The sequence below is a fragment of the Macaca mulatta genome, chromosome 7, assembly GCF_049350105.2.
Source record: "Macaca mulatta isolate MMU2019108-1 chromosome 7, T2T-MMU8v2.0, whole genome shotgun sequence".
Classification (NCBI taxonomy): domain Eukaryota; kingdom Metazoa; phylum Chordata; class Mammalia; order Primates; family Cercopithecidae; genus Macaca; species Macaca mulatta.
The window spans coordinates 107,800,586-107,825,412 of record NC_133412.1 but is presented as its reverse complement, the minus strand read 5'-3'; the positions used below and the strand labels follow the sequence as shown (position 1 = coordinate 107,825,412).

The window sequence follows — 24,827 nt, the reverse complement described above, 5'->3', positions numbered from 1 at the left end:
TACAGGCGTGAGCCACCGCGCCCGGCCCTAATTTTTATTTTTTTAATTTTTATTTATTTATTTGAGACGGAGTTTCGCTCTTGTTGGTCACCCAAGTTAGAGTGCAATGGCTCGATCTCGGCTCACTGCAACCTCTGCCTCCCGGGTTCAAGCGATTCTTCTGCCTCAGCCTCCTGAGTAGCTGGGATGACAGGTGCACGCCACCACTCCTGACCTCAGGTGATCCGCCTGCCTTGGCCTCCCAAAGTGCTGGGGTTACAGGCGTGAGCCACCATGCCCGGCCTAGACCTAGTTTTACAAAAGGTAGAAATGGGCCAGGCGTGGTGGCTCATGCCTGTAATTCCAGCTACTCAGGAGACGGGTGGATCTCCTGAGGTCAGAAGTTTGAGACCAGCCTGGGGAACATGGCGAAACCCTGTCTCTACTAAAAATACAAAAATTAGCTGGGTGTGGTGTCCTGTGCCTGTAATCCCAGCTACTCGGGAGGCTGAGGCAGGAGAATCGCTTAAACCTGGGAGGTGGAGGTTGCAGGGAGCCGAGATCGCACCACTGCACTCCAGCCTGGGCCACAGAGTGAGATTCCATCTCAAAATAAATAAATAAAAATAATAAATAAATAAATATAAAAGGTAGAAATGGCAACAGAGTATTTTGTTCCAGAAATCATAAAACTTTACTATACCACACAAGAAATAAGAAGATATGAAAGGTGTCTTATGTCCTGACTCATGAAATAAGTGGAATAGAGTTTTATGTGAAGATTAATGTTTTAACCTTTTATGTGTAAAATAGTAATAGATCAAACATGGAGAGAAAAAGTGAGATTCCCTTTATTCATGGCTGCTTATTGATGACAATTATCTTATGAAGGAATATAAAGACACGTGAGAGGGAAAGGGATAATAAACTAACAAAACTGGTGTTAACAATTTTCCTAATTTGAAATATATTCAGATTTTATTATTTTTGTTTTTTTGTTTTTTAATAGAGATAGGGTTTCACCATACTGCCTAGGCTGGTCTTATACTCCCGAGCTCAAGCAATACACCCGCCTAGGCCTCCCAAAGTGCTGGGATTATAGGCATGAGCCACCGTGCCTGGTTATATTTAGATTTTAAAATGTGGCCGGGTACAGTGGCTCAGGCCTGCAATCCCAGCACTTTGGGAGGCCTAGGTGGGCGGATCACATGAGGTCAGGAGTTCAAGACCAGCCTGGCCAACATGGTGAAACACCATCTCTACTGAAAATACAAAAATTAGCTGGGTATGGTGGCACATGCCTGTAATCGTAGCTACTCGGGAGGCTGAGGCATGAGACTCCCTTGAACCCAGGCGGTGGAGGTTGCAGTTACCTGAGATCATGCCACTGCACTCCAACCTGGGCAATAGAGTGAGACTCCGTCTCAAAAAAAAAAAAAAAAAAAAGTTTAAAAATGTACCTGGGGACCAGGCGCGGTGGCTCACGCCTGTAATCCCAGCATTTTGGGAGGCCAAGGCAGGCAGATCACTTGAGGCCAGGAGTTTGAGACCAGCCTGACCAACATGGCGAAACTCCATCTCTACTAAAAATACAAAAATTAGCCAGGCACGGTGGTGCTCACCTGTAATCCTAGCTACTCGGGAGACTGAGGCACAAGAATCACTGGAACCCAGGAGGCGGAGGTTGTCATGAGCTGAGTTGGCCCCACTGCACTCCAGCCTGGGCAACAGAGTGAGATTGTGTTAAAAAAGAAAAAAAAAATTAAAAAGCAAAAAAAGTACGTGGGTTTCCTTTTTTTTTGGCTTAAAAGAAAAGGAAAACAAAATTGTTGATTAATAATTTTAAAAAATACTATCATGTATTGAGTAATGTGTCTACTTTCAATATTTGCCATAGTAGAATTATTTATTATTAGGAAGTTGACTGCAACACTTCTCTCATTATTATTATTATTATTATTATTATTATTATTATTATTATTTTAGACGGAGTCTAACTCTGTCCCCCTGGCTGGAGTACAGTGGCATCATCTTGGCTCACTGCAACCTCTGCCTTCTGTGTTTCAGCAATTCTGCTGCCTCAGCCTCCCGAGTAGCTGGGATTACAGGAGCCCACTACTACGCCCAGCTATTTTTTTGTATTTTTAGTAGAGATGGGGTTTCACCATGTTGACCAGGCTTGTCTCGAACTCCTGACCTCATGATTTGCCTGCCTCAGCCTCCCAAAGTGCTGGGATTACAGGCATGAACCACTGTGCCCAGCCTTCTTTTTTTTTTTTTCTGAGACGGCGTCTTACTCTGTGACCCTGTGACCCAGGCTGCTGGAGTAAAATGGTGTGATCTCAGCTCACTGCAACCTTCGCTTCCAAGGGCCAGAAGATTCTCCCACTTCAGCTTCCCGAGTAGGTGGGACTACAGGCACACGCCACCATGCCTGCCTACTTTTTGTGTTTTTTGGTAGAGACAGGGTTTCACCATGTTGGCCAGGCTGGTCTTAAACTCCTGACCTCAAGTGATCCACCCACCTGGGGCTCCCAAAGTGCTGGGATTACAGGCATGATCCACCACACCCGGCCATCTCATTATTATTATTATTATTATTATTATTATTATCATTTTGAGATGGAGCCTTGCTGGAGTGCAGTCGCATGATCTCAGCTCACTGCAACCTCCATCTCCCAGGTTCAAGCAATTCTCCTGCCTCAGCCTTCCTGAGTAGCTGGGATTACAGGTGCGCACCACCATGCCCAGCTAATTTTTTTTTTTTTTTTTTTTTTTTTTTTTTTTGAGGCGGAGTCTTGCTCTGTCACCCAGGCTGGAGTGCAGTGGCGGGATCTCAGCTCACTGCAAGCTCCGCCTCCCGGGTTTACGCCATTCTCCTGCCTCAGCCTCCCGAGTAGCTGGGACCATAGGCGCCCGCCACCGCGCCCGGCTAGTTTTTTTCTTTTTTGTATTTTTAGTAGAGACGGGGTTTCACCGTGTTAGCCAGGATGGTCTCGATCTCCTGACCTCGTGATCCTCCCGCCTCGGCCTCCCAAAGCCTGCTGGGATTACAGGCTTGAGCCACCGCACCCGGCCTGCCCAGCTAATTTTTTGTATTTTTTAGTAGAGACGGGGTTTCACTATGTTGGCCAGGCTGGTCTCAAACTCCTGACCTCAAGTGATTCGCCAACCTCGGCCTCCCAAAATGCTGGGATTACAGGCATGAGCCACGGCGCTTGGCCCTCTCCTTATTTTTTTAACTTCAACACAGATTCTGTTTATTTTTATTTTGAAAGCATTTAAATACTTGTTTTAATCTACCTGCTAGAGGAAAATGTTTTATATTATATTTATCACAGTATAGCAGTTCTTAAGAAATACCATGTGACTGATTTAGATAGGTGTCTTGTGCTCTGGTTGTAAGAAAATGTTTTGGAGTTAATTCAAGTGTCATTCAGTATCATTGCCACTACAAGCAAAACAGCTTCCTGTTCTGAGCTGGATGTTTTATTTCTTTCTGATTTCCTCTTTGCAATATATGAAATAAGTAAATAGAATTCTAGAAAATGGGCCGGGCGTGGTGTCTCACACCTGTAATCCCAGCACTTTGGAAGGCCAAGGCAGGCAGATCACCTGAGGCCAGGAGTTTGAGACCAGCCTGGCCAACATGGTGAAACCCCATCTCTACTAAAAATACAAAAATTAGCCAGGCGTGGTGGTGAACGCCTGTAACTCCAGCTACTCAGGAGGCTGAGGTGGAAGAATCGCTTGAACCCAGGAGGCAGAGGTTGCAGTGAGCCGAGATCCTGCGTCATTGCACTCCAGCCTGGGCGACAAAGCGAGACCTCCGTCTCAAAAAAAGAAAAAAAAAGAAAATGACCCTTGAGTTAAAAACACAGCCTAATGACATTCTCATAACATCCTAAAAATGGGCTAACTGATTGATATGATTACTATCATTAAGTAATATGAATGATATTCTTCTGACTAACTCTCAGAAAATTGTATTTATTTTTATTTCAAAAATAACATGTTTGGTAGGGAACCTCTGCAAAATATAGAAAAGAACAAATAAGAAAGCTAAATCATAAGTTAGCTTTAAACACTATAAATTACTTGTGTTAAGCTATTATGACTAATAGGAAGATTCCTGTAGTTAAAACTGGTTTTAAGTTATCAGTATATGCTGGTAAGAGAGAAACTTTACTCAAATATTCTTTGTGCAGATTCCTTAGTGTTTTTCATCCCAGAAAGAACCATTGTGGCTCTAGTCACAACAGATTTGAATCTTGAAAATTATGCATTGCATCTACCTGAATGCTTGATGCATGACTTAGTGCCATCTACCATTAATATCTGAAACCACAAAATTTTCTTCTGTTTCTTGTGCCACCTGCTTTTGGTTACATTGGGAATTGATAATATACATTATTTTTACTGTTTCCCAAAGGAATTATTTTACAAAATAAATAGTTTCCAATATATCAGGTTTCTACTTTTCCACTTGTATTTGTATGATAAAGTTTAATAGTTGCTAGTTCCTGGTGCACAGTGTAAATAATCCATCCTCTAATCTACTTTGCCCTTTCATATAAAAATGTAAGATAAAATGTATATATTTTGCACTAAGCCAGAAGCACTCAATCTATATTTGATGAAAAAGTGATATTTACTAATTTGGCTCAAATTATGCAGATCGTACATTGACTAATTGGCTCGTGGATATTCAGTCTTCATTTAACTAAGAGAGAGTTTGCGTGTTGTGTGCTATTCCAACAAAGTCTGGTAATCCTTGTGATTAAAGAAACATGATTTATGTTTGCTGTGGAGCAACATGATCATCCTGGCTACTATGAATCACTCTGGAAACATCCCATCTGTTTCCCAGTTACTCAGCTCAGATCATTAGATCAGATTCAGTTCAGTTCAACAAACATGAAGCACCTTTCTTGGTCTCAAAAAAGCTTTCCATGATATAGGGAAGGCAAGTAAGCATATAAACAAATAATTATGATATAATACAATGTGATACGTACAACCATATATTCCTACTAGATTTAGAAGAGGGAGTGCTTAACTGTGGAGTTGAGATGGGCTTGGAGAAGTCCTTCCAGAAGTAATGTTTGAGCTAGGTTGTAAAGGATGATAGAGTTCACCAGAAATCAGTATGAAAGGATTGTCCTAGAGAGAAAAAAAAACCACAGATGCCTTGCAAATGTTTCATTACAGCTGCTGAGTCAAGCGTGAGGCACTGTGATGACAGAAGTGCAGGAGAGGTGGGTATGAGCTGGATCATTGAGGGCCATGGATACCATGTAAAATTGTGTGCTAAAGAGCTGGTGCAGGGTTATAAGCAAAGGAGTGGTACGATCTTTCTGAAATACAAACCTGATTGTTTTATGATCATGATAAGAATACATGTAAGGAGAAAGAAATTGGAGGCGATTAAGAAGCCTGAATCAAGGCAGTGGCAAATACATTTGGGGTAGGTGGATTTGAGAGGTATGTAGGAGAAATGATAGGACTTGATTAATTTCATAATTAGATGAAACGATGCAGAGCTTTAATAATTATTTGGAAAATATTGACTATATTTTTAGTATTGTTGACATTTAGGATCAATTAAGCTTCAGAATTGGCTCAGGAAATTTATAAATGTGAAAGAAAAATATATTAAAAACTTTTTTTTTTTTTTTTTTTTGAGACAGGGTTTGGCTCTGTCGCCCAGGCTGGAGTGCAGTGGCGTGATCTCCACTCACTGCAAGCTCCACCTCCCGGGTTCACGCCATTCTCCTGCCTCAGCCTCCCGTGTAGCTGGGACTACAGGCGCCCGCCACCGCGCCCGGCTAATTTTTGTATTTTTAGTAGAGATGGGGTTTCACCGTGTTATCCAGGATGGTCTCGATCTCCTGACCTCTTGATCCGCCCATCTCGGCCTCCCAAAGTGCTGGGATTACAGGCGTGAGCCACCGTGCCCGGCCTAAAAACATTTTTAATGAAGATAACATTTTGATAGCATGAAATAAATCACTGACTAGGAAAATCATGTGTTGTATCTGAATTTAGATTGGAGATTGGTAAGCCTGCTTTGCAGCAACATGTAACAATGGTTTCAATAGATAAGAAATTTTTTAAACTACCATAGCTATAGCATCTTTGAAATGGAATATCCTATAGTTTAAAAAGTCATGGTTATATTTTCTGTTATTCTATGCTTTTGCTTTTACTGTAAAATTTGTCTGTCCACATATAAGCCATGGCCGAATTCCTCTATCAAAATTTTTTTATGCTTTTTTTTTTTTTTTGAGGCGGAGTCTCGCTCTGTAGCCCGGGCTGGAGTGCAGTGGCCGGATCTCAGCTCGCTGCAAGCTCCGCCTCCCAGGTTTACGCCATTCTCCTGCCTCAGCCTCCCGAGTAGCTGGGAGTACAGGCGCCCGCCACCTCGCCCGGCTAGTTTTTTGTATTTTTTAGTAGAGACGGGGTTTCACGGTGTTCGCCAGGATGGTCTCGATCTCCTGACCTCGTGATCCACCGGTCTCGGCCTCCCAAAGTGCTGGGATTACAGGCTTGAGCCACCGCGCCCGGCCACTTTTTTTATGCATTTTTAATATCATGGAGATTAATACAGATTTTACATTGAGATGAATACTAAATTTAACTAGCATATTGTCAGCATTTCCCCATCTGGTGAAATTTTCAGAAACTTGATTTTTTTTTTTTTTTTTTTTTTTTGAGACGAGTCTTGCTCTGTCACCCAGGCTGGAGTGCAGTGGCCTGCTATCGGCTCACTGCAACCTCCATCTCCCAGATGCAAGTGGTTCTCCTCCCTCAACCTTCCAAGTAGGTAGGATTACAGGCACCCACCACGATGCCCAGCTAATTTTTGTATTTTTAGTAGAGACAGTGTTTCACCATATTGACCAGGCTGGTCTCGAACTCTGACCTCAAGTAATCCACCCACCTTGGCCTCCCAAAGTGCTGGGATTACAGGCACGAGCCACCGCGCCCTGCCCCTGTATCAAATATTTTAGAAAGAACTGAATTTAGCAATGTTCTTTCATCATACAATTTGCTCGTTAGACAAAACCTGGCCTACACTTCACTGGTGACAGAAAATGGAATTTTCAGGTCATTTAAAAGATCACTTTCTATTAAAGAAGATTTTTAATCCTCACTAGTAAATAGAAGCTATTTATAAACACAATGTTTATAAATACACAATTCCTTTCACAAGTACCATCCAGAATCAAAGGTTCCTCTTTTTTACCTCCTTGTAATTAACCTTATTGTTTTTTCATCTTGCTTTTATGATAAATAAGTTCACTTTTCTGAGAGGCCTTGCACTCATCAGGAAGCATTTATTGAGTGTCTATTTGTAGAACACTGTCCTGGTCATCCTGAGAAATAAACTTCTCAAGGGCACTTTTATAATCCAGTTCCAGAGACAAAATAGACCTGTAAACTAATAAGTATACCGTGATAAGCAATTGAATAAGCAGCAATGGAATGCAAGAAAAAAAAAAGAAGGATCCAAAAGAGAAAAGATTTTCTAGAAGTGAGTTTTATTGTATTAATTTTTTAAAATTTTTTGAAATAGGGTCTTGCTCTGTCACTCAGGCTAAAGTGTGATTGTGCCATCACAGCTCACTGCAACCTAAAACTGGGCTCAAGCGATCCTCCCACCTCAGCCTCCTGAGTAGCTGGGACTATAAGTCCACCACTATGCCTGGCTAATTTTATATTTTATTTTTTTAGAGATGGGGTCTCACTTTGTTGCCCAGGCTGGTCTTGAACTCCTGGGCTCAAGCAATCCTCCTACCTCAGCCTCCCAAAGTGCTGGGATTATAGGCTTGAGCCACCGCACCCAGCCTAGAAGTTAGTGTTAAACAGCACTTAGAGGAAATAAATGGCATTTCCCTTCAAATATCAAATATTTATTTATTTACTTATTTATTTATTGAGACAAGAGTCTTACTCTCTGTCCCCCAGGCTGGAGTGCAGTGGCTACATCTTGGTTCATTGCAAACTCCGCTCCCTAGGCTCAAGCGATTCTCACGCCTCACCGTCCCAAATAGCTGGGACCACAGGTGAGCACCGCCGTGCCCAGCTGATTTTTGTATTTTTAGTAGAGACAAAGTTTTGCCATGTTGGCCAGGCTGGTCTTGAACTCCTGGCCTCAAGTGATCCACCCACCTTGGCCTCCCAAAGTGCTGGAATTATAGGCATGAGCCACTGAGCCCAGCCTAGAATTATTTGAAAGGTTCCAACAGGCTTTCTTCACTAAGAATCTCCTTAATATCAAGAACAAAAAGGACCTTTTTACCACCACTTCCATTGAATCATTTGGGAGAAGGCCTAGGGCCACAGTAAAAACCAATTGGGAGCTCCGTGTTCCACATGGGTATTGTCAAGGAGGCATGAGTTTCTACAAGCCTTCCTAACCTTTTTCCAAAGATCCTTTGGCCATCTGATAAAGACTATGAACTCCTCTTCAGAATAATGTTTTTGAATAATATACATTTTTATATTAATGTATAAAACTTGTGATACCACACTACATATGTTTCTTTAACAAATTACATAATATTTAGTGGCAGTCTGATAACTACCATTAATATGTGGATGAACGTAAATGATACTTGGAGATACTCTGAAACAACATAACATGACATGAATATGTCAGAGATTTCATTTTTTTCTTTTTTTGTTTGAGATAGGATCTTGCCTGTCACCCAGGCTGGAGTGCAGTGGCATAATCATAGCTCACTGCAGCCTCCACCTCCTGGGCTCAAGTGATCTTGCCACCTCAGCCTCCCAAGTAGCTAGGACTGCAGGTGTGCGCTACCACACCTAGCTAATTTTTATTTTTATTTTATTTTATTTTATTTTATTTTATTATTTTGGTGGAGATGGGGTTTCACTATGTTGCCTAGGCTGGTTTTGAACTCCTGGGCTCAAGCAGTTCACCCACCTCAGCCTCCCAAAGTGCTAGCATTACAGGTGTGAGCCACTGTACCTGGCCTGTGTCAGGGATTTCTATCCATGAGGGAACCATAGGTACTACTGATAGCTGTGGCTTATTGCCTATACACATAATTTAAGGAAAGCTAGGTTTTGGTCAGTAATTAAAATAAAGATGGAATTTTTGTGGGGTTTTTTGTCTGTTTGAGACAGGGTCTCATTCTGTCACCCAGGCTGGAGTGCGGTGCCACGCCTGGCTGATTTTTTAAATTATGTGTAGAGACAGGGGTCTCACTGTTGCCCAGGCTGGTCTCAAACTGCTGGGCTTCAGCAATCCTCCTGCCTTGGCTTCCTAAAGTGTTGGGATTACAGGCATGAGCCACCATGCCCAGCAAGATGGAGTTTTTGATGTAATTATTTCCATGGATTCCTTGGTGGTCCAGAGACCCTAAGTTAAGAATCTCTGTGGCTTAGCAATTACCTGAGAAGCCCCAGAAAGTAAAAGACTGAGTGGATAGAGCTCAGGACCTCTCAAATCCACTCCAGTTTTTAAAAATTGCTTTTATTACATTTAATATATAGAATTCAATATATGATTTTATTTGGAATAAAAATGATTTCTGGAGCTAAATAATGTATAATTTTGAAAACAATCATAGGCCAGGATCAGTGGCTCATGCCTATAATCCCAACACTTTGGGAGGCTGAGGTGGGAGGATTATATTCCTGGGCTCAGGTAATCCTCCTCAAGACCAACCTGGGCAACATAATGAGTCCCTGTCTCCACAAACACTAAAAAATTAGCCAATGTGGTCACATCCAGCTGTAGTCCCAGCTACTTGGAAGGCTGAGGTGGGAGGATCACTTGAGCCCAGGAGTCAGAGGCGGCAGTGAGCTAGTATTGCATCACTATTCTGCAGCCTTGGTGACAGAGTGAGACCCCTTCTCTTAAAAAATAAGTAAGCACTTTTTAAAAAGATAAATGAAAAAAAAAAAAAAAAAACCTGATTCTCTGCTTATCTTGCAAAAACAAACAAACAAACAAAACACCTTTAAACTGATTTCTTTTGTAAATGTCTTAAGCACATTAGTGTACCATCAAGTTTATAACCCTGGAAATAGAGATTAGAAATCAACAGTATATAGTTAAAACCGTGGAGCATGAATAAGACACCCAGAAAAAATCTGTATCATAGAAGAAGAGAAACAGTCCAATAGTGGGCAAAGGAAGAGAAGCCTAGAAAAAAGAATTGTCAAAGAGGTAGGAGGAGAACATACCTTCTGTGATGTTATAAAGCAGAGGGTGCCAAATGCTAAAGAGATGTCACATACAATGGGGACAAAAAAATAATACACTGAATTTAGCCCTACGAAGGTCAGTGACCTTTCCTGTGGTATTTTCAGCAGGTGAAGGGCAGATACCAGATTGAAATGACCTGAAGACTGAATAAGAGATGAAGCAGAACAGTGTGGTGTAGACCAGTGCTTTTCAAATGTCTGTGATGAAGCACATCTTTAATTTTCTTTTTTTTTTTTTTTTTTTTTTTTTTTTGAGACGGAGTCTCGCTCTGTAGCCCAGGCTGGAGTGCAGTGGCCGGATCTCAGCTCACTGCAAGCTCCGCCTCCCGGGTTCACGCCATTCTCCGGCCTCAGCCTCCCGAGTAGCTGGGACTACAGGCGCCCGCCACCTCACCCGGCTATTTTTTGTATTTCTTAGTAGAGACGGGGTTTCACCGTGTTAGCCAGGATGGTCTCGATCTCCTGATCTCGTGATCCGCCCATCTCGGCCTCCCAAAGTGCTGGGATTACAGGCTTGAGCCACCGCGCCCGGCCCACATCTTTAATTTTCAATCTGTCATAGATTGACAACAGGGTCCTACTGTTCATGACTAGTATGCAGCTTGCACCAGATGCAACGTATCCCTAGAGCTGGGCAACAACCAAATTGGTCTATAGTCTGTTCAACCTGACAAGTCCACTGGTTTCAGGTTTGGATGTTATGGCCATGTCAAATGGCTGTAAAAGTTTCTAAATGCTTATTGTCAACTCTGTACAGTAGCAGAGGTTTTATTTTAAGAAGTTTATCTGGTGGGGGTTTTTTGGTTTTGTTTTGAGACGGAGTCTCGCTGTCACCCAGACTGGAGTGCAGTGGTGCAATCTCAGCTCACTGCAACCTCTACCTCCTGGGTTCAAGCGATCCTCCTGCCTCAGCCTCCTGGGTAGCCGGGATTACAGGCACACGCCACCACACGCGACTAATTTTGTATTTTTAGTAGAGACGGGGGTTTCTCCATGTTGGTCAGGCTGGTCTCGAACTCCTGACCTCAGGTGATCCGCCTGCCTTGGCTTCCTGAAGAATTTTTGTATTTTTAGTAGAGATGGGTTTTCACCATGTTGGCCAGGCTGGTCTCGAACTCCTGACCTCAGGCGATCCACCCACCTTGGCCTCTCAAAGTGCTGGGATTACAGGCATGAGCCACTGCGCCCAGCCTTGAGATGGTGTTTCACCATGTTGGCAAGGCTGGTCTTGAACTCCTGACCTCAGGTGATCCACCCGCCTCAGCCTCTCAAAGTTCTGTGATTACAGGCATGAGCCACTGCACCCAGCCTCGAGATGGGGGTTTCACCATGTTGGCCAGGCTGGTCTCGAACTCCTGACCTCAGGTGATTCTCCCACTTCGGCCTTCCAAAGTGCTGGGATTACAGACATGAGCCACCACGCCAGGTGGCTACTTTCTCTGAGTATCTCCTGATGTTCTTCATGCTTTGCATCCTTTTCAACCCTTAATTTGGATCTCCAGCACCTAAAATAGTTTTTGGTAAATAGAAGGTATTCAAATTAAAAGGTTTTTGAAGAAATGAGTGAAGTTTCATGTGAACTATGGCGGAAGAGGTCCTGTGTTTCTAGATTTTACAGTAGAAAATCCTGCCTCACTTAGCCTCTGTATTTTGCCTCTAGGCAGAGATTTCTCAGGGAGAAATCATCTGGGAGGCCCATCATTTTTTCACAGTCTTTGAGTACATTAAAGTGTTCCCCTCTGTTTAAAAAAAAAAATTGTTTTTAGGGTGAAAAGATATACATATATTTTAGAATTAGCCAGCTGGACTCAATTTAGATGATCCCAATTTTTTGGCAACATCCAAAACATTGTAATTAGGAGCCAGTCAAACATATACCTTCTTCTCTCCATCAGGCCGAATCAGGGTGTTGACGTTGGCCACATCAATGTCACAGACCTTCTTCACAGCCTGTTTGATCTGGTGCTTGTTGGCTTTAACATCTACCGTGAACACAAGCGTGGTGTTGTCTTCTATCTTCTTTACGGCGGACTCAATGGTCTGCAGAAACTTGATGATGGCATAGTGGTCAAGCTTGTTTCTCCTGGGGGCGCTCTTCTGGGGATATTTGGGCTGCCTCCAGAGTCACAGTGTCTTGGGCCTCTGGATGGGCCTCTGGAAGGTGGGTGACGTGTGAGTCTTCTTTTTTTGTGTGGATGTGAACACCTTTCAACACTGTCTTCTTGGCCTTTAAAGCCTTCGCTTTGGCTTCAGCTTTAGGAGGTGCAGGCGCTTCCTTCTTCGCTTTCGGCGCCATCTTGTGAAAAGGGTCCTGTTTTCAAAAATTATATCACTGACCTTTGCTCAATAGGAACTGTACTTTGAGGATTTTCTTTCAAAACTGGTAATGGATTTGCCTCTTGGTTTACCTTCCCTTCCCTCTTCAAGGGCATACATTAACAAAGGACTATCAGTTTGGGACCAGGCCATTGAAACGGGAAAAGTTCCCTTGTCCCCCTCGCAGGGCGTGCAATGGGGGTGTGACTCGCTTCTTCAGTGCCCCCATGCTCAGACTTCTCGGGGAGCATACAAACGGGCAGGCTGTGGGGCTCCGATCCCACAGCAGTGTCTAGAGATGAACATTTACAGCTCCTGAAGCCCTAGTGGGCGTGTGTTACAGGATGCTCTTTTAGTTTTGCTATCTCTAGGCAGCTTGTGTTAACCAGCTCAATTAGACCCTCTACCTTGTCGCAAGAACAGAGGGCTTTCTGTATCCCAGGTTCTTGCCTTGGTGTACGGGAAGAATCGGATCACAAGTGGGCCTGGAGAATGAGTGCAAGGTTTTATTGAGTGGAAGTAGCTCTCAGCAGATGGGGGAGCCAGAAGGGAGATGGTTTTCCCCTGGAGTCTGGCGCACGCTCCTCCTACTACTCCAGCCAAACTCCACCTTATTTTGCTGGTCAGTGTCCTGCCTGCATGCTGGTGCCTGTCGTGCCTTCCTCTAGATGTCCAGCTGCCTGTGTATTTCTCCACTGAGGTGCTCTTCACCAGGTCCAGCTGCTTCTGTCTCTGCCTTGCTAGGGTCTCGGGTTTTTACAGGCACAGAATGGGGGCGTGGCAGTCCTGGGTGGTCTTTTTTTTTTTTTCTTGAGAGGGAGTCTCACTCTGTCGCCCAGGCTGGAGTGCAGTGGCGCGATCTCGGCTCACTGCAAGCTCCGCCTCCCGGGTTCACGCCATTCTCCTGCCTCAGCCTCCCAAGTAGCTGGGACTACAGGCGCCCACAACCGCGCCCGGCTAATTTTTTGTATTTTTAGTAGAGACGGGGTTTCACCGTGGTCTCGATCTCCTGACCTTGTGATCCGCCCGCCTCGGCCTCCCAAAGCGCTGGGATTACAGGCGTGAGCCACCGCGCCCGGCAAAAGGACTCCTACCTCCCCGTCGGGGAATCGAACCCCGATCTCCCGCGTGACAGGCGGGGATACTCACCACTATACTAACGAGGACGACTTGGATGGTTTTAAGAAATGCAACATTTGAGCAGGAAATGCCTGTCCTCACCTAGGTCCCTGGGGGTGGAGCCCTAGCCAGGGACCACGCCCTCCTCCCCCACAGCACTTCCCTTCCCTTCTTCTGTGTCATTTAAAGGGACCATGCTCTTCCCTTCCCAGCACTCCCCTTCCATATCACCATAACCACAGAAGAAAGAGAATTGACCGCCATAGAGCTCAAACCTTCAGATAATATTTTGGCATAAAAAGACTCTAGTGGTTCATAAATCTCTTCACTTTCTTCTTTCTCTAAGTGGACTGATTTTCAAACATACCTCTTCTTTTCTCATCTAAAGCATTGCCCCTAGCCCAAACAGTGGAACTCAAATCTGTCCCTGGAAAAAATGAGAATGGTAATATAAAATGTGAGCAATGGCTGGACGTGGTGGTTCATGCCTGCAATCCTAGCACTTTGGGAGGCTGAAGCGGTGGATCCCTTGAGCTCGAGTTCGAAACCAGCCTGGGCATCATGGTGAAACTCCACCTCTACAATAAATATGAAAATTGGGCCAACAGAGTGAGACCCTGTCTCAAGTAAATACATACATACATACATACATACAGTGTGGGCAACATGATCAGGAGTCAAAGAAAAGTGGACAATTTCAGTCATTGATTCGGCAAACATTTGTTGAATACTTAGTATGTACCAAACACGGCACTGACTCCCAAGTGTGTAGTTTCCCTCCAGGGACACATAAAACTCAAATCCAGTCAGATGTGCCAGGACTGGTTTCTGTGTTTAAGTGTTCAGAGGGACTTTTTCAACCAAAGCAACTGGAAGACTTTTTGCAGCGTGCACCACTTACATAGCTAAAGCACATCCTATAGTAGATTGTGAACCTTAAACAGACATTGTTTAACAGGTTTAAAGAAGAAGCAGGAAAACCGGAAAATCCCAGCGGGATGTGTGTGTGTGTGTGTGTGTGTGTGTGTGTGTGTGTGTGTGTGTGTGTGTGTCTGGTTTGGGAAAGGGGTGGGGGAAGGTGATTAAATGCTAACTTTCATACCTTTTGGAAATAACTGGTGGTTGAATTTATGGCTTAATCAATAAGGGTTATTTTGGCTTTTTTGCCCTGTTCTGGGGTAAGGAAGACCTCAACCCTTACTCTGCATCTGGTCCTTAGCATAAAGTACTTACTCTGGGCCCTGCACAGTGGCTCACGCCTGTAATCCTAGTACTTTGGGAGGCTGAGGCAGGCAGATCATGAGGTCAGGAGTTCAAGACCAGCCTGGCCAACATGGCAAAACCCAGTCTCTACTAAAAATACAAAAAAATATCCGGGCATGGTGGTGCACGCCTGTAATCCCAGCTACTCTGGAGGCTAAGGCAGGAGAATCTCTTAAACCTGGGAGGCGGAGGTTGCAGTGAGCTGAGATTGCGCCACTGCACTCTAGCCTGGGTGACGGAGCAAGACTCCTTCTCGGAAGGAAAAAAACAAAGTACTTAATCTGTAGAAAAATGTATTGCCATATTAGAGGTGATGATTGTTGAAGTGTGTGGTGTGCATGTATTTGTCCATTCATTTAAAAACAATTTGGTGAATACATTCTCTGTGTAGCATCCTCAACTGCCCTAAAAGAGCTTTCAGAGAAGAAAAGAAATGCAGATGGTCCCAATTTAACCTTGGTTTGACTAAACAATTTTTCAACCTTTTTTTTTTTTTTTCTTTTTTGAGACGGAGTCTCGCTCTGCCGCCCAGGCTGGAGGTGCAGTGGCACGATCTCAGCTCACTGCAAGCTCCACCTCCCGGGTTCATGCCATTCTCCTGCCTCAGCCTCCCGAGTAGCTGGGACTACAGGTGCCCACCACCACGCCCGGCTAATTCTTTGTATTTTTTTTTAGTAGACACGGGGTTTCACCGTGTTAACCAGGATGGTCTCGATCTCCTGACCTTGTGATCTGCCTGCCTCAGCCTCCCAAAGTGGATTTTTCAACTTTTATGATGGTGAAAGTGACATGCATTCAGAATCTTTCTAGATTTATGATAGTATTGCAGATAAATCCATCATAAATTGAAAGTTTTTGACTTATGATATTTTCAATATGATGGGTTTATCCGAACATAACACCATCGTAAATGGAGCAGCATCTGTATATGTCAATGACTGTAACACAAAGAGGAAAGTGTTCGTGCTGCACTTTAGATAATATGCTATATGTTTTTGATGGTATAGTATTAATTCCATTAACTTGACTATAAATAGCTCAAGGCCATTTAGAAATACCACATGAATAGAGGGAAAGTCCACTTCATTTATTTTTCACAAAGACAAATTGGGATCTTATTGATCCCCTTTGTAGCAAATGATCAATCTAGAGAAACTGGGGGAATATTAAATAAATATCACTTCGGCATAAAAGGCTATGTCACATTAGAAGTGTATTTTTGTAGCATATTGATTTTTTGCATGCAGTTACTTAATTCTTAGAGCACCTTCTATGAAGGCTTATTATACCACAAAAGACATGTCTACACCAGCAGGCAAAATCACATGGTAGAGAAGCCTGGCTTTTGCAGTCAGATATGTTATTAGAATGCTTGCTCCTGCTTGGCTGGGTGTGGTGGCTCACGCCTGTAATCCCAGCACTTTGGGAAGCTGAAACGGGCGGATCACAAGGTCAGGAGATCAAGACCATTCTGGCTAACACCGTGAAACCCCGTCTCTACTAAAAATGCAAAAAAAAATTAGCTGGGCATGGTGTTGGGCGCCTGTAGTCCCAGCTACTCAGGAGGCTGAGGCAGGAGAATGGTGTGAACCTGGGAGGTGGAGCTTGCAGTGAGCTGAGATCACGCCACTGCACTCTAGCCTGGGCAACAGAGTCAGACTCCGTCTTAAAAAAAAAAAAAAAAATGCTTGCTCCTGCTTTGTACTAGGTTCATGACCTCGGACAAAGTGTCAACTTTTCTGGGTGTCAGAGTCCTCATCTGAAAACAGAAATAGTACTACCTCTAGGGTTGTTGGATAATCAATAATAGCTAACTTTTTAAAAAAATTGACACATTGGCTGAGTATCATGGCTTACACCTGTAATCCCAGCAATTCAAGAGGCGGACTCTAGAGGATCACTTGATCCCAGGAGTTGGAGACCAGTCTGGGGAACATAGAGAGACCCCATCTCTACAAAAAGTTAAAAAGTTAGCTGGGGATGGTGGCATGCACCTGTCGTCCAAGCTACTTGGAGAGGCTGAGGTGGGAGGATTGCTTGAGGCCAGGAGGTTGAGGCTGTAGTGAGCTGAGATGGTGCCACTGTTTTTTGTTTGTTTGTTTGTTTTGATCAACTGTTTTTTTGGTGTTTTGTTTTGTTTTTTGTTTTTTGAGATGAATTCTCGCTCTGTTGCCCAAGCTGGAGTGCAGTGGCATGATGTCGGCTCACTGCAACCTCTGCCTCTGGGGTTCAAGCAATTCTCCATGCCTCAGCCTCCCAAGTAGCTGGGACTACAGGTGTGCCCCACCATGCCCGGCTAATTTTAGTATTTTTAGTAAAGATGGGGTTTCACCATGTTGGCCAGGCTGGTCTCAAACTCCTGACCTCAGGTGATCCACCCACCTCAGCCTCCCAAAATGCTGGCATTACAGGCATGAGCCACTACACCCAACCTGTTGTCTCTTTTAAATGTTAAAAAATAAATACGGCTGGGCGCAGTGGCACGATTACACCTGTAATCCCAGCACTTTGGGAGGCCGAGGAGGGCAGATCACAAGGTAAGGAGAGTCCGTCTCAAAATAAATGAATAAATACATAAACAATGCTGTTATGAATCTTTGTGTACAAGTTTGTATGTGTAGTTGTATGTTTTCATTTTTCTTAAAAATATGTTCCTAGTTGTCATATGCTAGTAATATGATAATTATGTTTAACTTTTTTTTTTTAAGAGACAGGGTCTTGCTCTGTCACCCAGACTGGAATGCAAAGGTACAGTCATAGCTCCCTGCAGATTCCAACTCCTAGGCTCAGGCGAGTTTCCCACCTTGACCTCCCCAAGTGCTGGGATTACAGGCGTGAGCCACCATGCCTGGCTGGTTTAACTGTTTGAGGACATTATGTTTATTATGAAAATTTTCAAAAGTTGAAAGAATGGTACACAGTACCTGTATCTCTCCATTTAAAGTCAATAATTATTGACATTTTTCCAGATTCACATCCCCATTTCTCTCTCTGATTTCATTTTTTAGAGCCAGTACTCTTTTTTTTTTTTTTTTTTTTTTTTTTTTTTTTGAGACGGAGTCTCACGCTGTTGCCCAGGCTGGAGTGCAGTGGCGCGATCTCGGCTCACTGCAAGCTCCGCCTCCCGGGTTCCCGCCATTCTCCTGCCTCAGCCTCCTGAGTAGCTGGGACTACAGGCGCCCGCCACCGCGCCCGGCCAATTTTTTGTATTTTTAGTAGAGACGGGGTTTCACTGTGGTCTCGATCTCCTGACCTTGTGATCCGCCCGCCTCGGCCTCCCAAAGTGCTGGGATTACAGGCTTGAGCCACCGCGCCCGGCCTAGAGCCAGTACTCTTAACTACTAAATTACATTTGTCCCCAATTAAATGAGTGAACATAGGTAAAATAGTATAATGCTTGACCAATAATGGCTACTCAATAATATAAATTCCCTCCTCTCCTTTCCTCAATACTTAGAAATGTAGGATCTGGGGCTGCAAGCTCTACATCAAGATGAGAGAAGTGAAAACTAAATTAGATTCATTAACCTCACTGTCCGCAGTGTTCCTGGACCAAGGTCAGTGGAACTAGGAAAGTGGCCATCCAAACTGTGATGATCCAGCAGTTCAATTGCTGGTTGATTTTACTAGAGTGAGATAATTAGGAAGGGCAAAATATATTTTATGAATAGTTAAATTAGCAGGGGAAAGAAAAAGGAGTCCAAACCATCACAACTGTTTTTTATTTCAAGGTGGCAGGAACTTCAGCTCACACATATACAAACACACCTTATTCTAAAGCAAAATTTAAAACCTCATGTACTAATGCAGACTTTTTCACATTCCTCCCACTGAGTGCCTGGACATAAGGAAGGAACTGTATAAGTGAACTGACCAGTGCTGAAGTTTTACCAAAACACCAACAGAAAGGGTCAGTTTCTTTCTGGACAGTGATATTGAGCAGGTGAAAAGTATGGCAGCTCATTCACTGATTTTTGAAAAGAACCATAACTTTAGATCCTTGGGGTCCCCAGAACAACTTTCACTGCCATGAAATCCACATGCTTACAAGAAGCTGTTGGGCTTACTGGAAATTTTATGAATTCCAAACTTGCCAATCCTAATTTTCAGGCATCATTAACTTCAGCAGCCACCTCTTTTTTTTTTTTTTTTTTTGAGACGGAGTCTCGCTCTGTCACCCAGGCTGGAGTGCAGTGGCGCCATCTCAGCTCACTGCTAGCTCCACCTCCCAGGTTCACGCCATTCTCCTGCCTCAGCTTCCCGAGTAGCTGGGACTACAGGCGCCTGCCACCACACCCAGCTAATTGTTTTTGTATTTTTAGTCGAGACGAGGTTTCGCCAGGTTAGCCAGGGTGGTCTCGATCTCCTGACCTCGTGATCTGCCCGCCTCAGCCTCCCAAAGTGCTGGAATTACAGGCGTGAGCCACCGCGCCCGGCTAGCAGCCACTTCTTATCCAGAGATATTCCTGTAGCGGAGTTTTTCTCCCCATTGCTGAGATCAGTCTAGCGAGATTATGAATACTTTTGGTCTTGCAAACACCCAGTTCTGCTGCCTGAGTCCTACTAGATTCAGTCCAGAGATTCTGAACCCTGGCTGTGCATCGAGAGAGACCATTATCACTTCTAGCTAAATTAACAATTTCTTTTTTTTTTTTTTTTTTTTTTTGAGACGGAGTCTTGCTATGTCGCCCAGGCTGGAGTGCAGTGGCCGGATCTCGGCTCACTGCAAGCTCCGCCTCCCGGGTTTACGCCATTCTCCTGCCTCAGCCTCCCGAGTAGCTGGGACTACAGGCGCTCACCACCTCGCCCAGCTAGTTTTTTGTACTTTTTAGTAGAGACGGGGTTTCACCGTGTTAGCCAGGATGGTCTCGATCTCCTGACCTCGTGATCCGCCCGTCTCGGCCTCCCAAGGTGCTGAGATTACAGGCCTGAGCCACCGCGCCCGGCCCAAATTAACAATTTCTTAATATAATCTAATACCTAATCTGTATTCAGATTTTCCCAATTGTCTCCATAATGTCATTTTACAGCTTCTATGTTCAAACTAGAGTCCAACAAAGTCCACGCACTGTTTGTTTTTTATTCTTAAGTCTCTTATAATCTAGAACAATCTTAAATACCCCCAGCCCCTCTACTTTTTCTTAATGCCATTGACTTGATGAAGAAACTAAGTCAGTTTGTCCTGTAGAATGTCCTACATTCTGGATTTGTCTGATGGTTTCCTTGTGATGACCTGCCCCTGTTCCTCTATTTCTTGTATTTCCTGTAAGCTGGTCGTTAGATCTAAACGGTTGCTTAGATTCAGGTTACACAATTTTGGTAAGAAATTTTATAGGTTATGCTGTATCCTTCTTACTGAATTACATCAGGTGCACAAAATATCTGGTTGCTCCACTGATAGTGAGGCCAAGATTGATCAGTGCAGTCAAATGGTCACAGTCTGATGTCTCCCATTACAAAGTTGTGTTTCTCTCTTTGACCAGTAAATTAATCTGTGGACTGCCCTTTGGTCCTTTTATTTACCACCACCATGTGCCATGCTTACAACCTGGAAGATAAAAGGGAAAACTAACTAAATAAATAATTTTCTTTTCTTTTCTGGTTTGAATCAGTAGATTGAAATCATACAATGTTTTCTGATTGACTGGAGTTAAATTAGAGTAATACAATGAAATTTAGGAAATTCACAAATATTTGGAAATTAACTCCTACTTTTTTTTTTTTTAAGACGGCGTTTTGCTCTTGTTGACCAGGCTGGAGTGCAATGGCGCAATCTCGGCTCACCACAACCTCTGCCTCCTGGATTCAAGAGATTCTCCTGCCTCAACCTCCCGAGTAGCTGGGACTACAAGCTCCCGCCACCATGCCCGGCTAATTTCTGTTAGTTTTAGTAGAAACCGAGTTTCACCATGTTGGCCAGGCTGGCCTCGAACTCCTGACCTCAGGTGATCCACCTGCCTCAGCCTCCCAAAGTGCTGGGATTACAGGCGTGAGCCTCCGCTCCTGGCCTAACTCCTACATTTCTAATTTTTAATTAAGCCAAGATTGAGGCCAGGCGCAGTGGCTCACACCTGTAATTCCAGCATTTTGGGAGGCCAAGGTGGGTGGATCACCTGAGGTCAGGAGTTCAGGACCAGCCTGACCAACATGATAAAACTCCATCTCTACTAAAAATACAAAAATTAGCTGGGTGTAGTGGCACATGCCTGTAGTCCTAGCTACTCAGGAGGCTGAGGCAGGAGAATCACTTGAACTTGGGAGGCAGAGGTTACAATGACCCAAGATTGCACCACTGCACTCTAGCCTGGGGGACAGAGCAAGACTCCATTTCAAAACAAACAGACAAATAAACAAGATTGTAAAAATTGGACAAGGCATGGTGGCTCACACTTGTAATCCCAGTACTTTGGGAAGGCTTGAGGCCAGGAGTTTGAGACCAGCCTGGCCAACATGGCAAAACCCTGTCTCTACTAAAAATTAGCCAGGCGTGTTAGCACATGCCTGTAATCCCAGCTACTTGAGAGGCTGAGGCATTAGAATCACTTGAACTCAGTAGGCAGAGGTTGCAGTAAGTGGAGATCGCACCACTGCACTCCCCCCTGGGCAACAGAGCAAGACTGTCTAAAAAAAAAAATAAAATAAAATAAAAGATTTTCTAGCCCAGCTTTATGATTGGACTCTTTCCTCCAAACTTGCTTCTCCACCAGTATTCCTGATGCAGAGACTGGGTCTCTAGTCCTGCAAGCCAGAAACCAGGCAGCATCCTGCCACCTCCTTCTTCTTCACTCTCACCCTTCCTTAGCCAATTGATCACCAGTCCTCAAAATTTTATCCTCTAGCATATCAGACTTGTTCACTTTTTTTATCTCCCTGGTCTGGGCTGCTGTCATCTCTCACCAGGGTTATTACAGTTCTTATAGTCTTGCCCACCTCCTGCTTGTTCTCCACATTGTAGGCAGAGAAATCTTTGCCAAGCTCAGAGCTCATCCTGTGTACAATCCTTCAATTGCTTTGCATTTTAGCATAAAGATCAAGATCTTCAATGAGGTCTGCAGGGGCTAATCCAGAACTCCTGCCTCCCAGCTCCTATACCCTCTTGCTTTCTGTGCTACAGCTGCTATAGCAACACTGACTGTTCCTCAAATGCCTTGTGCTCTTTCCGGCACAGGACCTTTGCACTCATTGTTCCCACTGCTGCCAATGCTCTTATGCAGCCTCTTTGCTCAGCTAGCTTCTACATTTCGCTCAGCTCTCAAACCCAGAATCATTTTCTCAGAGATATTGTCCTTAATCCCTCAGACCAGGACAGGTCTCTCCAGTGGTGTGTGCTGTCAGCATCATGTGTCTTCCCTTCTAATCACAGTATGGATTAAATTTTTTGTGATCAGTGGATTAATGCTTATCTCCTCCACTAGATTGCTCACCCACTGAAGGATGCGACTGTGCCTCTTTTGCTCACCACTCTCCTTGTGCCTAGCACTTCAGCTGGCATGTAGTAGGAGCGCTCTCTCTCTCTCTCTATATATATATATGTAAATAAAATAATATATTATATATATAATTTAAATGTTATGTTAAATGTTAAGTTTAAAAAACATGATGAAGGGCCGGGTGTGATAGCTCATGCCTGTAAGCCCAGCACTTTGGGAGGCCAAAACAGGCAGATCACTTGAGGTCAGGAGTTCTAGACCAGCCTGGCCAAGATGGTGAAACCCTATCTCTACTAGAAATATAAAAAATAGCTGGGTGTGGTGGTGGGCACCTGTAATCCCAGCTACTCGGGAGGCTGAGGCAGGAGAATCACTTGAACCCAAGAGGTAGAGGTTGCAGTGAGCCAAGATCACGCCACTGCACTCCAGCCTGGGTGACAGAGTGAGACTCCATCTCAAATAAATAAATAAATAAATATTAATGTGGAGTAAAATTCTTATTTATATATCATTTCCACATATTTTTAAGAAGCAGGATTATTCAGTGTTGTCTTGTTTCCTGCTTTTGACTGAACATTATATGCAAAAATGTATATCATATATAGGCAAAAGATATATGTGCAGAGAAAAAGGTTGAACAACAATGTTACTGGTGATTGCTTTTGGTAGATAGGATTTCAGAGGAATTTTATTTCTTCTTCAGACTTTCCATATTTTCCAAATATTTTTACAATGAGCACATATGTTTTTATAATTAGGAGACAGCTATGATTAAGAACTTACACTTTGGTGTTAGCTAGATTTGAGTTCCAGTCTCAGCTCTACCTCAGCTGTGTATTAGCTGACTGACCTGGGCAAGTTACTTAACCTCCCCTAAGGCTCAGAAGAATACCTACCCACAAGGTTGTTGCAAGAAGCAAATGACATAATACATAAAAATCACTTAGCACAATTTCTGGCATATCATTAGTAGTAGCTCTTATTATAGATTTTGATCTGATTAAAATAATGTTACTTTTAGGCAACTCTGGGCTCACTGCCTATGGGTTAGCCCTGCTCCACAAGGAGCAGTCAATCTAAAAAAAAAAAAAATCAATCAAAATTAAAACAAATAAATAGGCCAGGTGCAGTGGCTCACACCTATAATCCCAGCACTTTGGGAAGCCAAGGTGGGTGGATCACTTGAGGTCAGGAGTTCGAGACCAGCCTGGCCAACATGGTGAAACCCCATCTCTACTGAAAATACAAAAATTAGCTGGGCGTTGTGGCGGGTGCCTGTAATCTCATTTACTTGGGAGGCTGAGGCCCGAGAATTGCTTGAACTCAGGAGGCGGAGATTGCAATGAGCCAAGATTGCGCCACTGCACTGCAGGCTGGGCCACAGAGCGAGATTCCATCTCAAAAAATAATAACAATAATAAACTAAATAAATAAATAAAACAAATACATAAATGTATTACTGCGGCCGGGCGCGGTGGCTCAAGCCTGTAATCCCAGCACTTTGGGAGGCCGAGACGGGCGGATCACGAGGTCAGGAGATCGAGACCATACTGGCTAATATGGTGAAACCCCGTCTCTACTAAAAAAATACAAAAAACTAGCCGGGCGTGGTGGCGGGCGCCTGTAGTCCCAGTTACTCGGGAGGCTGAGGCGGGAGAATGGCGTGAACCCGGGAGGCGGAGCTTGCTGTGAGCTGAGATCCGGCCACTGCACTCCAGCCTGGGTGACAGAGCGAGACTCCATCTCAAAAAAAAAAAAAAAAAAAAAGTATTACTTTAAATTTTTAAAATAGCCTTTCTTTGAGAAAAAAAAAAATGAAAATAAAGTTCGTATCTAGTTTCAATTACATTTTCACAAAGAAAAAATATCCAGAATGTTGAAATTACTGGACCTGAAGGACCAACTGTAAGAAGCAAGGTAATTGAAATTCAGGAAATTAATTCCTGAGTCACTTTCTAAAAATAAACCCAAACAACAACCACAATGAACACCTAGCATTACCAACCTAGAGAGAGGTGAGAAAGCAAACACTGAATGGATTCATACCCTGAAGTACAGCTGCAATAGCAGAGCCCCTGACAAATCTTCAATACGGTGATAGCGAGCAGCAAACAATGTAGCCAAACTGATTTGACTTGTGTCAAAAACACAGTGGGCAGCAGTGGGATCTGGACAACCCTCTAGTTGATGAACACAGGCTTAGAGGACTTCAGCTTCTCCATAGCAAACGGGCAAATTTGTTCTGAAACCCAGTTGATGACTTTGTAAATTATCTGGGATTGACATGTCGTGTTCCAGTTAGGACATGTGGAGTGAGACAGACCAGCTTTGTTACTGTATTTGTTAGGTTTTCTCTGGTGGAAAGATTCCACTGGAATCCCAGCTCCACCACTTACCAGCTTTGTGACTTTGGCTGAAAACCACTCCTGGGCTTCGTTTTCTCATTTGTAGATGGGGATGATAATTCCTCCCTCACCA

The 24,827-nt window shown here is 43.8% G+C and overlaps 1 long non-coding RNA gene, 1 other non-coding gene and 1 pseudogene across 2 annotated transcripts; all 3 read right to left on the bottom strand.

The window, feature by feature from the left end:
• Positions 1-11,892: 11,892 nt before the first annotated feature.
• On the bottom strand, positions 11,893-12,529 carry LOC693576 (large ribosomal subunit protein uL23 pseudogene; annotated as a pseudogene).
• A 1,102-nt stretch (positions 12,530-13,631) lies between these two features.
• Positions 13,632-13,703, bottom strand: TRNAD-GUC (transfer RNA aspartic acid (anticodon GUC)). Its single transcript has one exon. It is a non-coding gene; the product is annotated as a tRNA-Asp (tRNA).
• Positions 13,704-18,625: 4,922 nt separating this feature from the next.
• Positions 18,626-24,561, bottom strand: LOC144330213 (uncharacterized). Its single transcript, XR_013396174.1, has 2 exons — positions 24,396-24,561; positions 18,626-20,467 (listed from the first exon to the last, which is right to left on the bottom strand). It is a non-coding gene; the product is annotated as an uncharacterized LOC144330213 (long non-coding RNA).
• Positions 24,562-24,827: the final 266 nt, after the last annotated feature.